The 13,729-nt window shown below is 41.0% G+C and overlaps 1 protein-coding gene across 1 annotated transcript in view; it reads right to left on the reverse strand.

The window, feature by feature from the left end:
• Nucleotides 1–13,729, reverse strand: part of ZRANB3 (zinc finger RANBP2-type containing 3) — a 2,104,294-nt gene that overhangs the window by 213,647 nt on the left and 1,876,918 nt on the right. The window lies entirely within an intron of this gene.

A 13,729-nucleotide genomic window follows, 5' to 3' on the forward strand; every position in this document is an offset into this window, starting at 1 on the left:
TATCAGTTATGAATTTAGCTACACAGTAATATATCCGGTTTACTTCTGTTATATCTCACGGATTTCTATGGACAGTCCTAATTACAGCGTTCATTTGTTTTATTAAAGTCTGACTTTTTGGCTTTTATTGACCTCCTGCAATCTATTTCTTTCATTGATCTTAATATGTCTATCTATGTCTATTAAATCAAGCAACTCTTCTCTTAGCTCATTTTCTTCTAAACTGAGGGCACATTTTTTGTTCTCAATTTCCTGCAGGCATTCTATAGAAAATTCTATAGCATCTTCCTGTGGCACATTCTCTTCAATTTCATCCTGTGCCATCCGTTGCACTGTCATATGGGAATTCACTGGCCTATCACTCCTCAACATTGACTGCATCAGAGTTTCCACAGTTTCATGTTCCCTCCCTTGCTGTCCAGCTTCAAGTGAATGTTTATACTGGCTTCCTGTGGAGGGCTCCAAAATATCTTCATATGGCAGCTGGCCAATTGCTTCCTGTTCCACTGCTTTCCCCTTAATTTGGATAGCCATTGCTCTATCATGTTGTGGTGCTTTCTGAATTAGATTTTCTACACTGAATCCTTCACTTCGCAAGTACTCCATAACATCAGTTTCTATTTCTTTAACTTCTCCATTACTAATTAGAAGTTATGTACCTACCATAACGTTCCATGTTAGTTGTCTTCTCTCGCCTTCTTTCTTGCTGGATGGGTTCGGAGCCGATCCTCGGCTCCGACTCGGCACTTGCTAAGCTTGAGAACTCCTTTTACCAGCTCGAGGCAACCCTATATCCCATGATGCAAGGCGAGACTACCTCAGATCTCATTTGGTAGCTATAGAACCCTGCTAATAATACTAATCCCAAAGGAAGAGCAAAAACTAGTCTAGAAGAACTAGGCAAAAAGTTCTTAAGATAGACTCTCTAATGAAAACTAAGGAGAGTGAATCTGAGAAAGAGAAGTTCTTCAAGATCTGTCCAGGCCAGGGGGAAGGAGGGAGGGACGCAAGAAAGAAGGCGAGAGAAGACAACTAACATGGAACGTTATGGTAGGTACATAACTTCTAAATGTTAAGTTGTCAATCTCGCCTTCATTCTTGCTGGATGGGACCGCGTCCCTAGCACCTGTATCCCGGGTGGCTCAATGGAACAGACTCTTGAGTACTGTGGAACCAAAACTGGCTCTGTCCCTGGAGGCCAAATCTAATTTATAATGAGAGACAAAGGTATGAGGAGTGGCCCAAGTAGCTGCTGCACAAATGGTATCAATGGGTAGCCTATCCTGAAAAGCTGTAGAAGTGGATAGGCTCCTGGTTGAATGTGCCTTAGGTTTTGAGGGTAGTTGCTTGCCTCTGAGCGAATACACATAAGAAATGGCGGAAGACAACCATCTGGATAAGGTCACTTTCGACACTGGGAGACCTTTCCTGTTTTCTGCATAGGAAACAAATAATTGATCCGATTTCCTGAATTGTTTAGTTCTATGCAAGTAATATCTGAGCTGATGATGGACATCCAAAAAATGAAGTTTTTGTTCAGCTTTGTCAGAATTAGGGAAAAAAACTGGTAGATCGATGGATTGATTAATATTAGTCTGAGAAACAACTTTGGGCAGAAAAGATGGATTTGTTCTCAAGGATACCCTGTCCTTGTGAAAAACCAAGTATGGGGAATGGATGCAGAGAGCTTGAATTTCAGATACCCTCCTTGCTGAAGTGACAGCCAGTAAGAATATTGTTTTCCAGGTCAGTAACTTTAAGGAGCATGAAGCAGACGGTTCGAGGGGGGTAAAATCAAATTCAGATCCCATTGTGGAGGAGGATGTTTTATTGGAGGCTTTAGGAGAAAAACTCCTCTCAGAAAAGCTTTGCATAGTCTATGCGACATAATGTTATGATCTTGCAAGCCAACATGATATTTAGAAATTGCCGCCAGTTGAACTTTAACTGTTGATGAAGAAGATCCTGACTGAAAAACTTCAGCCAGAAAATCTAAAACTGAATGCACAGGTGCAGTAAAAGGATCAATGTGCCTGGAGTTTGCCCATAGGGAAAAACGTCGCCACTTGCTAGCATAAACCGTTCTGGTGGACGACTTCAAGGAAGCTATTAAGATATCTCTGACAGGATCAGAGATCATAGGAAGCCTGGCTAGGGAAGGAAGTGGAACAACCAAGCAGTGAGGTTGAGAGAACGAATGGCCCGGTGCTGTTGACCCGATTGGAGGATCAGAAGATCCGGAACTGGGTCCAGATGCCAAGGCTGCACCAGGAGGTGACGATGTAGGGTCGGAAACCAAATTTGTCGAGGCCAGTAAGGGGCAATGAGAATCAACTTGGCTCTCAAAACGGTAGCTTTCTGAATGACCTGTGGAATTAAGGGGAAAGGGGGAAAAGCATACAGAAGTCCCCGGGGCCAATCCTGGGTTAGAGAGTCTCTCAGGAGTTGGCCTGGTAGGGGGAAGAGGGTGAAGAAGTCCGGGCATTTGCTGTTTTGGGGTGTAGCAAAAAGGTCGCAACAAGGGGTGCCCCACTTCAGAAATATCTCGTCCACTACCGATTGTTTGAGAGACCACTCGTGAGGCATGAGAATGGCTCTGCTCAGTCTGTCCGCTAAGAGGTTGGACCTGCCGGGGATGTGCGTTGCTATCAGAAACCGATGAGAGGAGATTGCCCATTGCCAAAGTCTGAGAGCTTCTCGACACAAAGGATAGGACCTGGTCCCGCCCTGTTTGTTGATGTACCAGACTACAGACATGTTGTCCGTTTGAACTGCAATAGTCCCCGAGGGAAGAAAGTCGTTGAGGGCTTGCAATGTTAAAAGCACCGCTCTCATCTCCAGGACATTTATGTGCAGATGGTATTCTGTGGGTTGCCAAGTCCCGTGGACCATCCTGCCCTGATAATGCCCCCCCCACCCGATCAGAGAGGCATCCGTAGTGACTGTGGCAACCGGAGTAGGGGGAACAAATGGTCGGCCCTGATGAAGCAGAGGGGAAGATATCCACCAGGTTAGATGAGTCCTGCACGATTGTGTAACCAAGATTTCGCGCCTCATGGGTAGGTTCTGGAACGACCACTGAGTGAATAACATCCACTGCAGAAGACGCATGTGGAAGCGAGCTAATGGTAGAAGTACAATGGCCGCAGCCATAAGACCTAGAACCTTGAGAACCAATCTGGCTTTGACTTTGTTGCTCAGTAAAATGATTTGAACGTATTTTTGGATGTCCAGAATTCTCTGATTTGTTAGTCTGGCTAACATACTGACGGTGTTTAGTTCTGCGCCTATAAAGGTGATAGATTGGCAAGGCAGCAGAGAAGATTTTTCAAAATTCACCGATATTCCCAACTTTTTGCAAAGCTGCAGAGTGTAGTCTCTGCTCTGAAGAAGCTGATGCTTGGTGGTGGCGGAGAGGAGCCAGTCGTCCAAATAAGGAAACACCTGGAATCCTCGACGTCTCAGATGAGCCATAACCACTGCCATGCATTTGGTAAACACTCTGGGGGCTGAAGTGAGGCCAAAGGGCAGGGCTCTGAATTGATAATGACTGGTCCCTAGCCGAAAGCGGAGAAACCTCCTGGAGCGTCTGTGTATCTTTATGTGATAGTACGCGTCCTGAAGGTCTATCGAGCACATCCAGCTGTCCTTGCCCAAAAAGGGCAGAATGGACTGAAGCGTGACCATCCGGAATCTTGCCTTCTTGACAAATCTGTTTAGATTGCTTAGGTCTAAAATAGGTCTCCAATCACCTGTCCTTTTGGGGACCAAAAAGAATCTGGAGTAGACGCCGGATCCTACTTGGTCTGCTGGAACAGTCTGGACGGGTCTTTTTTCTAGGAGCTTTGAAACCTCCTGTTTTGCCAAATCCCTTTGACCGGGTGAGATGTCTGGAAGGGATTGGTGAGGTACGGGATACCTTTCGAAGGGGATTTTGTAACCCTCGGATATGATCGACTGTACCCACATGTCTTGTGAGAGGGAACGCCAGGCTACTGGGTACAGCGATATCCTTCCCCCGACTGCCTCCAAGGGTGGACAGTCAGGCAACACCTCAGGGATGCTGAAAGGGTTTGTCAGGAAGAGGCTCCCTGTTACCCTGATTCTGGGGACCCCCCCTGCCTCTAGGGCGGCGTCTATTATTGTTACCTCCTCTGCCTCTGGGGTAAACTGACCACGTGTGTCCGGCGCTGCTCCTTGGGCTTTACAGAACCACATCTTTCCTCCTTTCTGACCCTTGGGATAGGGTCTAGAAGGAGTGGAAAAATGGACTCCTACGGCAGAAAGAGTTTTGCCGTCTTGCTCACACCTGGTCAAGGTTTCCTTCACCTGAGGTCCGAACAAAGCCGAACCGTCAAAGGGGGTATTGGTGAAGGACACCTTAAAGGGGTCTGCGAAATTACAAAGCCGCATCCAGGCCTGACGTCTGAGAGCCACTCCTGTGCCTGCAGCTCTGCTCGCTCCATCGGCTGCATAGGATATGAGCCGCATGGAGGAGTTGGTTAAAGAATTTAGGATTGCTAGCTGTGAGGCAATCTTGTCTTGAGCCTCAGCAGCTGAAGGATCCTGAACCACTTCACCTAGTTCCTTGAGAATATCTCTCTGAAGTCTGGTGAAATGACAAAGGTAGTTCAGCGAACGCATAGCAAAGGTCGCTGAAGAAAACATCCGCTTACCATACCTATCCATGGTCCTAGAATCTTTGTTAGGAGGATGGACAGGCACGGAAGGATCCACAAGTTCCTTCTTGGTGGCCGCCGCCACCACCATAGCATCTACAGAGACGCCCTTAGAAAGAAACTGCTTGTCTGAAGGGGCCGTAATAAATTTGGATGGCCTCCTGGGGACAGGTTCCACAGAATCCGGAGCTGCCCACGCCTTCCGAGCCACTACCTGCATGAGTGGGTCGAAAGGTGGAGACACCCAGGAGGTGGAGGGTCGGGATCCAAAAGCCTCCAGGTATACAGACTCATCCTCGGAGGGGTCAATGGAAGGCCAGTTCCCCCTCTGTTTGAGGAGTTCCAGGATGTCTGAAAAGGAGACATCCTCAGAGGGGGACCGAGGGGAACCCTCCGACTCATCTAAGTTGGTATCTGATGTTGTAGACTCAGGGGAGTCTGTGTGTTTCCTCTTACACGTCCTCTTACGCGGGGGTTCTCCTGCGGGATCAGGAGAAACCTCGGAAGAGGAAGTTATTCCCAATGGGGAAACCTGGGGCGATGGATCCCTGGGCCTGAGAGCAAGAGGCTGGCAAGAGACATCAACAGGCACCGAAGAGGGAGGAGCTAAAGGGATGGACCGTTGACCTGGCTCAGGTGCCAGGACACTCCTCATCACCTCAAAGGCTCACCTCCCAGGGAGACCAGAATACTCCTGTTCCGAAGAAACAGGAATTCCCGGCTCCACTGAGACAGAAGGCTCCGAGGCCGATGTCGGTGCCGAGCTTACCAAAGCCGAAGCCCCGAGAGGGAGAGCGGGGTCGGACAAGTGTCCGATGCCACTAGCCCCCTCGGAGACGACAAGGGAAACTCGACGACCGGATCCCTCCAAGGAAGGTCTCATGGAGGAGATCGGAGCAGAAGACGACGGAGCCAAAAGGGGATGTATCGGCTCCGGCGCCAACACGGTCACTGTCCCGAGAAGCTCCGGCTCCGAACTCTGGAGGAGAGTCGGAGGAGGAAGTTCAAGGGGAAGAGCAATAGCCGAAGTCTGCTGAGACGGGCTATGGAGCATTTGGGCTAGTGCCTGTGACTTCAACATCCTGCTTACCACCCTCTCTAAATCGTGGTCAGACAGCCTGGAAGATCTCGAAGATCGGCTCCGATGACTCCGTTCCGACAAAAGAGGAGACCTCGGAGCCGAGTGAATCGACTCCAAGGAAGGGGACCGAGATCTCTTCTTGGACGAAGCCATCGGAGCTGACATCCTCTGGGTTCCAGATGGAGCCGAAGACTTTTCGGCTCCGATACTGGATAACACGTCAGCACCAGCCGGTGCCGACAAGGCAACTGGAGACTGAGTGTCGGAGCCGGTAGGAACCGACACTACCACATCAGAGGAAGAAAGATCGGCTCCAGCCGGAGACGATCTTGACTCCGAAGGAGTCGGAGCCACCGGGGAAGGCTTAACCACTGTAGCCTGAACCTTAGGTGGCTTGGAAGGTTTACCCGACCCAGTCTTTGTCGGTGAACCTTCTGGCTTTAATAAGCCACGGAGGATCAACTTGTTCCTCCTCTCCTGCAGGACTCTCTGGCTAAAAGAATGGCATATGGCACAGGAGTCCTGCAGGTGTAAAGGCCCCAGGCAGTAAACACAAGAAGTGTGACCGTCTGTCAGAGACATCTTCTGACAGCACGAATCACACTTCTTGAAGCCTGAGACCTTTCCTTCCCTAGACATAGTCTAAGAAAACACAATAACACACACACTGACCAAGTCACACAAATTAATCCTAAAACACACACACACTGACAGGGATTAAGAACAGGGAGGCTTAGGCCTAACTGAAAAAACTTTAACTTTAAACAAAAAGGGAAATAGGGTGGGCTCTAGTATAGAATACACACTATCTAAATACTAAGAATATAAGAGAAAAAAGGGGAGGGAAAACCCTTGAATAATCTGTTTGAAATATCAAACTCACCTGAGCAAGCAAAAAAGAGATCTCTTCGCGAAGCGGCAAATGAGATCTGAGGTAGTCTCGCCTTGCATCATGGGATATAGGGTTGCCTCGAGCCGGTAAAAGGAGTTCTCAAGCTTAGCAAGTGCCGAGTCGGAGCCGAGGATCGGCTCCGAACCCATCCAGCAAGAATAAAGGCAAGATTGACAACTTAACATTCTTCTTTTCTACTTTTCCTTTTTGTTCTACTATCTATATGGTTATTATTACCCTCCTTAAGGATCTGCATCCAAAACCCCACTTTCTCATTATTTCTTGAATTTCTTCCCTACTTCTTCATCATCCCTTTCGACTTTGAATTATAGCTTTCCACTTGTATTATGTATATGAGCCTTAGCTGTGTAAAACATCTTTTCAAATCAGGTAATCCTAAGCCACCTTGTTCTACTGGAAGGGATGTTTCCCACTTGAGCCTTGCCTTCCTCCCCTCCTAGACAAATTCCTTCAACTATATTAATTACTGTGCATAAGTTATCCTCTAGTTGATAAAAAATAAGCCTGACCTGAATATAAAACTAAAGGGACTAAAATACTTGCAAGGCTTGTATCTTGCTATCCATATCCATAAACAAGAGCTTCCAGTTTCTGTTTTTGTATTATCTTTTGTTTCATCTCTTCCCACATATCCTTAGTAGCCATAACAGACTCCTTTTTAATCCATACTCAAGTACTTCATTTCATCATGTTCTCATAAATATGGGTATGGATGAACCAATTTGTGTGTGGGTACACAGTTTACAGCTATAGCCAATGTTTTATCTTCATTAATTTTTTATCCCCAAAAAGACTTGAAACTGTCTCAAAATATTCCACAACACTGATGTGTCCTTTTCTGGTTTTGCCAGGTAAAAAATAAAATGGTCTTCAAATCTTGAATAATTTACATTACCCATCCCTTATATATTCCTCTCTTTTTAACAGGTAGGTAGGGAAGTGCCAGCATCTCATCTATACTTCATTACCCTGCATTTTTATCTTAGTAATTCTGATGCATGATCTGAAATAGTTATTTGGATGTGTGTGTTGAAGCTTTCAATTAAATGCACATATTCCTGTGAAACAGAATTTATGTGTAGTCCAGCCCAGTTATTGTACCTTGAGGAATAATATTTAATTTCGCTCAGAGTTCCAACTACTGCATTTACATTCCAAATATTCTCAGACATTTCTTCAGAAATCTACCCTATTTTTTCAGATGTTTTCAGCAGTTTTAGGTGCAATATAAATACACGGCAGTATAATTCTTCTCCCTTGCCAGTAGCCCCTTACTACCACAAATCTACCATTATCTTTTCCCCCTTTTCTATTATTAAAGCTGGTCTAGTAACTGGTATAAGTACTCCCTGTTTCCTTTGCCCCTGATATTCTACTGAATATCCATCCTGAAATCCTTTTTCAAATTCATATGCTCATGTCTTTCCAAATTTGTCTCCTGTAGTACTGCTATTTACACTCTGTTAATCTTAATATAATTCAGTACTCTTACCATTTTGTCTATATCTGTGAGGCCATTCACATGCCAAAATAATATGGATAGAGTAGCCATTATAATAAGCTATTCCCACCTATTATATTTGACAGCTTTTTTAAAATGTCTAGTTCCAACTTTTGTGTTACATGCACACACTGTTTGGCAGGTTGATGTTTTATACAGTTTCTCGTAATCTCCATTTGAACCTATGTTTACATTTTACACGACATATTCTTTTACTGAACCCCCCCCAAAAAACAATCATCCCAGGAATACCCCCAGAACATATCAACTTAAAACAAACACAAAAAACTATGTATATCTTTAAATAAAGAAGTTTTACCCTCCTGACAGGAACAATTTTCCCAAGTTGACAACTCCACCCACAGGCACTACCTAAACTAAAATTAAGGTTATGCATGCTAAGGCACATGTTGCAACCTGTGCTCCTATTTTCAATACTTGTTGTCTGTTCTTGTCTTAACTAGATTACCCTCCCAGATGTGAAAATCCCAGCTTGTATGCTTTCAGAAAACATTAACTTTTAGCCTTAAGAAAAAGTGAAATGCTTACCTTAAAATAAAACTATAGACTGTTCTAGTAAATGCACTGACGTATTTAGGTTACCAGGAAAGCTGTTGTCTCTTGTTCACTTCCAATAATTTCAAACCTTATTTTTACTGAGCTGCTTGCACTTGTACCTTTTAATTTTCTCAGTTAGCAATGCCCAGCACTCTTGATTTACTTCTTGCTTCTGTTTGCAGTCAACTTATCTCCATGAAAATGTAACAGAATTTACAGCTGCAGATTCTTAACTTACACTGAACATTTATTTGTTAAAGGAAAACATTCCTTTACATTCACAGACTTCTCTTATTTTAAAGTGCACATACTTACACAAAACATGTTATTGGATTAAGTCAAGAGCAGTAATCCAGACATTCACCTATGCAAAAGTAAGAAAAGGTCTCAGCTCTACATATATTATAATTGGTGCACTTTTACACCCCACCCCAACAGTCGAGGACTTTAGCATATTAACATAAATTTGCTTTTTTCTGGCCTTTCTTCTCTTTTTACATTGTAATGCATACTTCTTTTTTAAAACTAAAAAAGTACATGTTAACTTTAGTATCTTTATCACATACAACAATAACTGGAAATGTTTTTACTACATAACATGCAATTTAAACATGAAATGTTTTATACAGATATTAAGAACAAAAATTGTTTTACTTACAGTTACTTTTTCTTTTTTTCCCTTTCACTCTCCTTCCAAACATTAATGACATGAAGTGGGGTGTACACCACAAGTTTAACAGGGTCTTTGTTACGATGCCGAAATGGCTAAACACTGAACACCGTTACAGCGACACAAAGAGCAAACTACAAGTTACGTGAATGGCCAGAAAAAAATCAGTAGGCCAACCAGACAAGGCACACCAACTCAAACATTACAAAGTGTGGGAGTATCACCCCCACACCCCCTAACTAAATATACCAACTCTGAGATCGCACTACAGTGGGGAAAAGGGCAAATTCACAGCAATGGCCAAGCAATTTTTTCCCTATGAAAAAAATCGTGATTTGGCCGTTCGTGTAACTTGTAGTTGGCTCTTTATGTGTTGCTGAAACGACATTCGGTGTTTAGCCATTTCAGTGTCGTAATATAAACCCGTTTAACAATGTCAACACAAGTCCAATCTTTCTTAGCCCCCCCTCCCCTTTTTTGGAAAGCTTGATGCCTTATAGTCTCATACTTGAATTATCATATCATACCATGCAATATCATATTTTAATTTCAGTGTTGCTGGCTTTCTTCCTGCTCATCTCCATCTTCCAACTGCAGACTCTTTTAGTCAATTACTATGCTTTTCTCCGTCTCTCAACCATTTTCCTTTGGAACATTGGAAAAGGTTTCACTGGCAAAGTCTATCTATGAGCTTTATTATCAGAAGAAAGAGAAGCAGTCTCTCCATCTGTTTGATGGTTCACTTCTTATTGGACAAACTTTTGAATTTCCTCCTCAGCCTGCTCTGCATCAAAAATGACTTTGACATTCCAGAAACTAATATTCTGAAGACAGCTGGAATCTCACACCTGCCTCTCAACATTCCCTGACTGCTGGGATAAATCTGCTTCTCCTCCGCCTTGTGAACAGTGAATAATCATTTTCATCAAGCATTGTACTGTCTCTAATTCTTAATACTTTGCCCTACTGCCACAGTTTTGTCAGGATCACTTCTTTCTGCTGGTATGATTGCATGTTTACCAATACACTCCTTGGCTGCTTTCTCATGGCCAGTTTTGGAGCATACATATGATGTGCTCTTTCAATTACAAATCCTGCTATTGAATACCAGTCTAGTTGCTTATTTATGCTTTCATGAAATGAATGCAGTCTCTCTCTCTCTCAGTTTCTCTGGTACAGCAGAAAATTTAATTTTTTTTTCTGGGTGTGCTGTCCACTAACTCTAAATGTTTTTGAAACAGCTCTTCTTGAGCAGTCTGATACTCAGCCAGACTTTTGTTTCTACCTCTGATTTTTGCAGTTTTATAAATTCATCTGTATAGTTGTTTAAAGCTTTTTCCATTTTACCAGCCTTTTCCTATTTGAGCTGATATACTCCAATGTTTTATTTATTTTAAGGAGCTCTTAGCACATTTGATTTATATTTTTCCTCTAAATTACTGGAAGCCATTTTCTGTACTAAGGTTGGAGCTTCAACTGCTTTTGCTGAACACCTGCAGGATTCTTTCCCATCAGTGTTTTCTCTTTGCCTTTCCTAGATAATTTTCTTTCAGTCTTTCAAAGCTTTTTCTTTGCTGGTATCCAGGCAGTGCACTTACCAGCCAGTAAGTGAATTCTACTAAAACTGGCAGAATTACTAGCCCTTACCTCTTAGCTTCTTTTTTCATACTAGAGCAGCTGAAATCAAGTGTTGATCAGCGTGGAGCAGCTACTTTACTAACCCCCAACTCTTATTTTTGACATTTCTATTATTAGTTTCATAGCTAAAACAAATATATAACTAAGTGAGCATCTCTGCATTAATCCCCTACAAATCTTAATTTCCTCACTAAACAAATATGTTTATTTTCACATATGACTTTTCATATGCAGATTCTACTAACTCTATAAACTTCGTAAAAAAGTAGCACCTCAAAATCTGCAAAATACATTTATGATTAATTATATAAGCTTTCTCTATATCACATACTGCTATTTTAACATTTCCTATTCTGTTTTTATATTTTTTACCACATCCCAAACATTACCATTTCTTTACTTTCTTTTCCTACTAACTAATATACGTATTCTCCAATGTTTCATTACTTCTTCTTTGCATTGTTCTCATTAGAAATCTTGTAATCTGTATTATTCAGATTCACGTCTCCAATTTATCATATCATCCTTTGCTCCCTTCTTAAATATAAATGTCACTATCCCTTTACATACATTTTCTTATTCTTCTCTCAGTCCACTCATTCATAATTCTTAATATCAACTTATTTTATCTTTCTTCCATTTCCTTATAATACTCTTATTCTAAACTATGACGTTCATGAGATGTTAACTTTTTTCTCCCTGTAATACACGATTATACTCTTACAGGGTTATTCTTTCCATGTTTTTCATTTAAACTATCAGTAACTTCCTTAACTTTCCATAATATTTCTTCCATAATATTTCAATTGCCATCTCTGATTAATACATGTTATTCTTCCTTCATCAAATTACATTTTTTTTACCTAAAAGGTGGCACCTCTTCACTTCTCTCCTTTAATAAGTATTTGTATTTACATATTAAAGACGTTTTTTTCTAATTCTTCTTAATCAACTCATTTTCTTTTTTATTCTTGCTTCTTCCCTTCCATTTGTTTCCTCATATTCTTTTATCAATTTTTGATACTCGTGTTTTATAAAAAAAAATAGTCATGCATTTCTTTTATACCTTTCCTTATAAATCATTTGCCACTTACCAATGTCCTAATAAAAACCTAACATAGTCAAATGATCTTCTTTCCTTCTTAAACCATTTCCTTTACAACTTTGCCATATAATCTCTCATTCCCTCTCCCTTCCTTATTTTTTTCTCAAATAGATATAATTGATTTTATAGCACAGTGATCTGCAAAATCAGATTTTACAACTTGAGCAATATTCTCCTGTAATTATTTTGATTATATAACAACAGTCTTGATATTTCTTCTCCTATACAGATATTTCATTTTTCCTAATTTTCAACACTCCAGCCATAACCATTTTCCTACAACTTACACCTTTGTTAATTTTTCTTTCCATCTTCCTCAAATTACAATTCAAATCACCAGTTACAATTATACTCATGTTTATAACTACATATATCCTCATTTCTTTAGAAAAACATTCCTTCCTCTTACTTTGTATATAAGCATATAAGCATATTAATGTCCAAACATTCATTCCTTTTGTTACATCACAAACACAGCTCCTCAGTTTAAAAGTACATCCAATATTTTAAATTGTGGTTTTCTTATCATTATCATAATCAGAACACATATCTTCATCAAAACTCCATTTGTCCCCTCATTATAGTTGATACTTTTCCTTTTGATACTTATTTAATAATCTAACAACTACCCCATTTTCCTTCTTACACCAATCTACTACCCATAACCTTCCTTCACCATTGATTATACTATTAACATTCAGAGAATTTATTAACTTATCCTTTTCATTTTTTGGAGTTGTTCTCATTTTTTTCTTTTTAACCATTTTTCCTAGTGTACTTTTATCTACTTCTTCTACCTGCTCAGCACCATCTTCTTTACTAAAATGCTCAGACAAATGAATACTTTCACCATTACCTTATCATTTCTCCCCATTTCATTCCCTTCTATTTCACTTAATACACTGACCTCACCAATATTTTTCTCTTGCCCTTCAATAATTTTTTCACAATCTAACCAAAAATGCTCTCTCTCATTACATTTTTGACACTTCATCAAACATTCTCTTTTCCATGTCCTAGACTCAGAACCACACTGAAAGCATGTTTTCAGTTGCCCAACATATCTCAACATCACTCTTTTTCCATTAATCACAAAACTTGGTAAAAGAAAACAAATACCATCATTAACCACAATTTCCCAATTACAGTACCATACATTTTTTGATTTCATAAACTGCTTCACATTGTTAAAAAAAATCTTATTTCATTTTCATCAATATCAGCTGTCTGAAACTGTAAATGTGTTCTTCCTTCACTCTCTCATTACCCCTAATCACATGGATTTAATTTGAAAATTAGTAACATTTTTTTCTGCAACATCCTAGTTCTCAAATGTCCCTTTGCAATAAGTTTAGTCCCAATATATATAGATGCTTTAACTTAGTTGGGTTTAATTCCCAGCGCTGATATAATATTGTACCGTACAAAGTATCCATCAATAGTTTTTCCTTTTCAAATTCATTTCTCACTATAGGATTAATTTTCCTAACTCTCTGTTTATCTTCTTTTTTTACTTATACCTTGAGCTGTTATTTCAGCATAAGTCATACTGACCCTTTTTCTGCATTAATTACAGTTAGAATA

Source organism: Protopterus annectens, chromosome 6.part0 (genome assembly GCF_019279795.1).
Source record: "Protopterus annectens isolate FY-2018-M chromosome 6.part0, PAN1.0, whole genome shotgun sequence".
Lineage (NCBI taxonomy): Eukaryota > Metazoa > Chordata > Ceratodontiformes > Protopteridae > Protopterus > Protopterus annectens.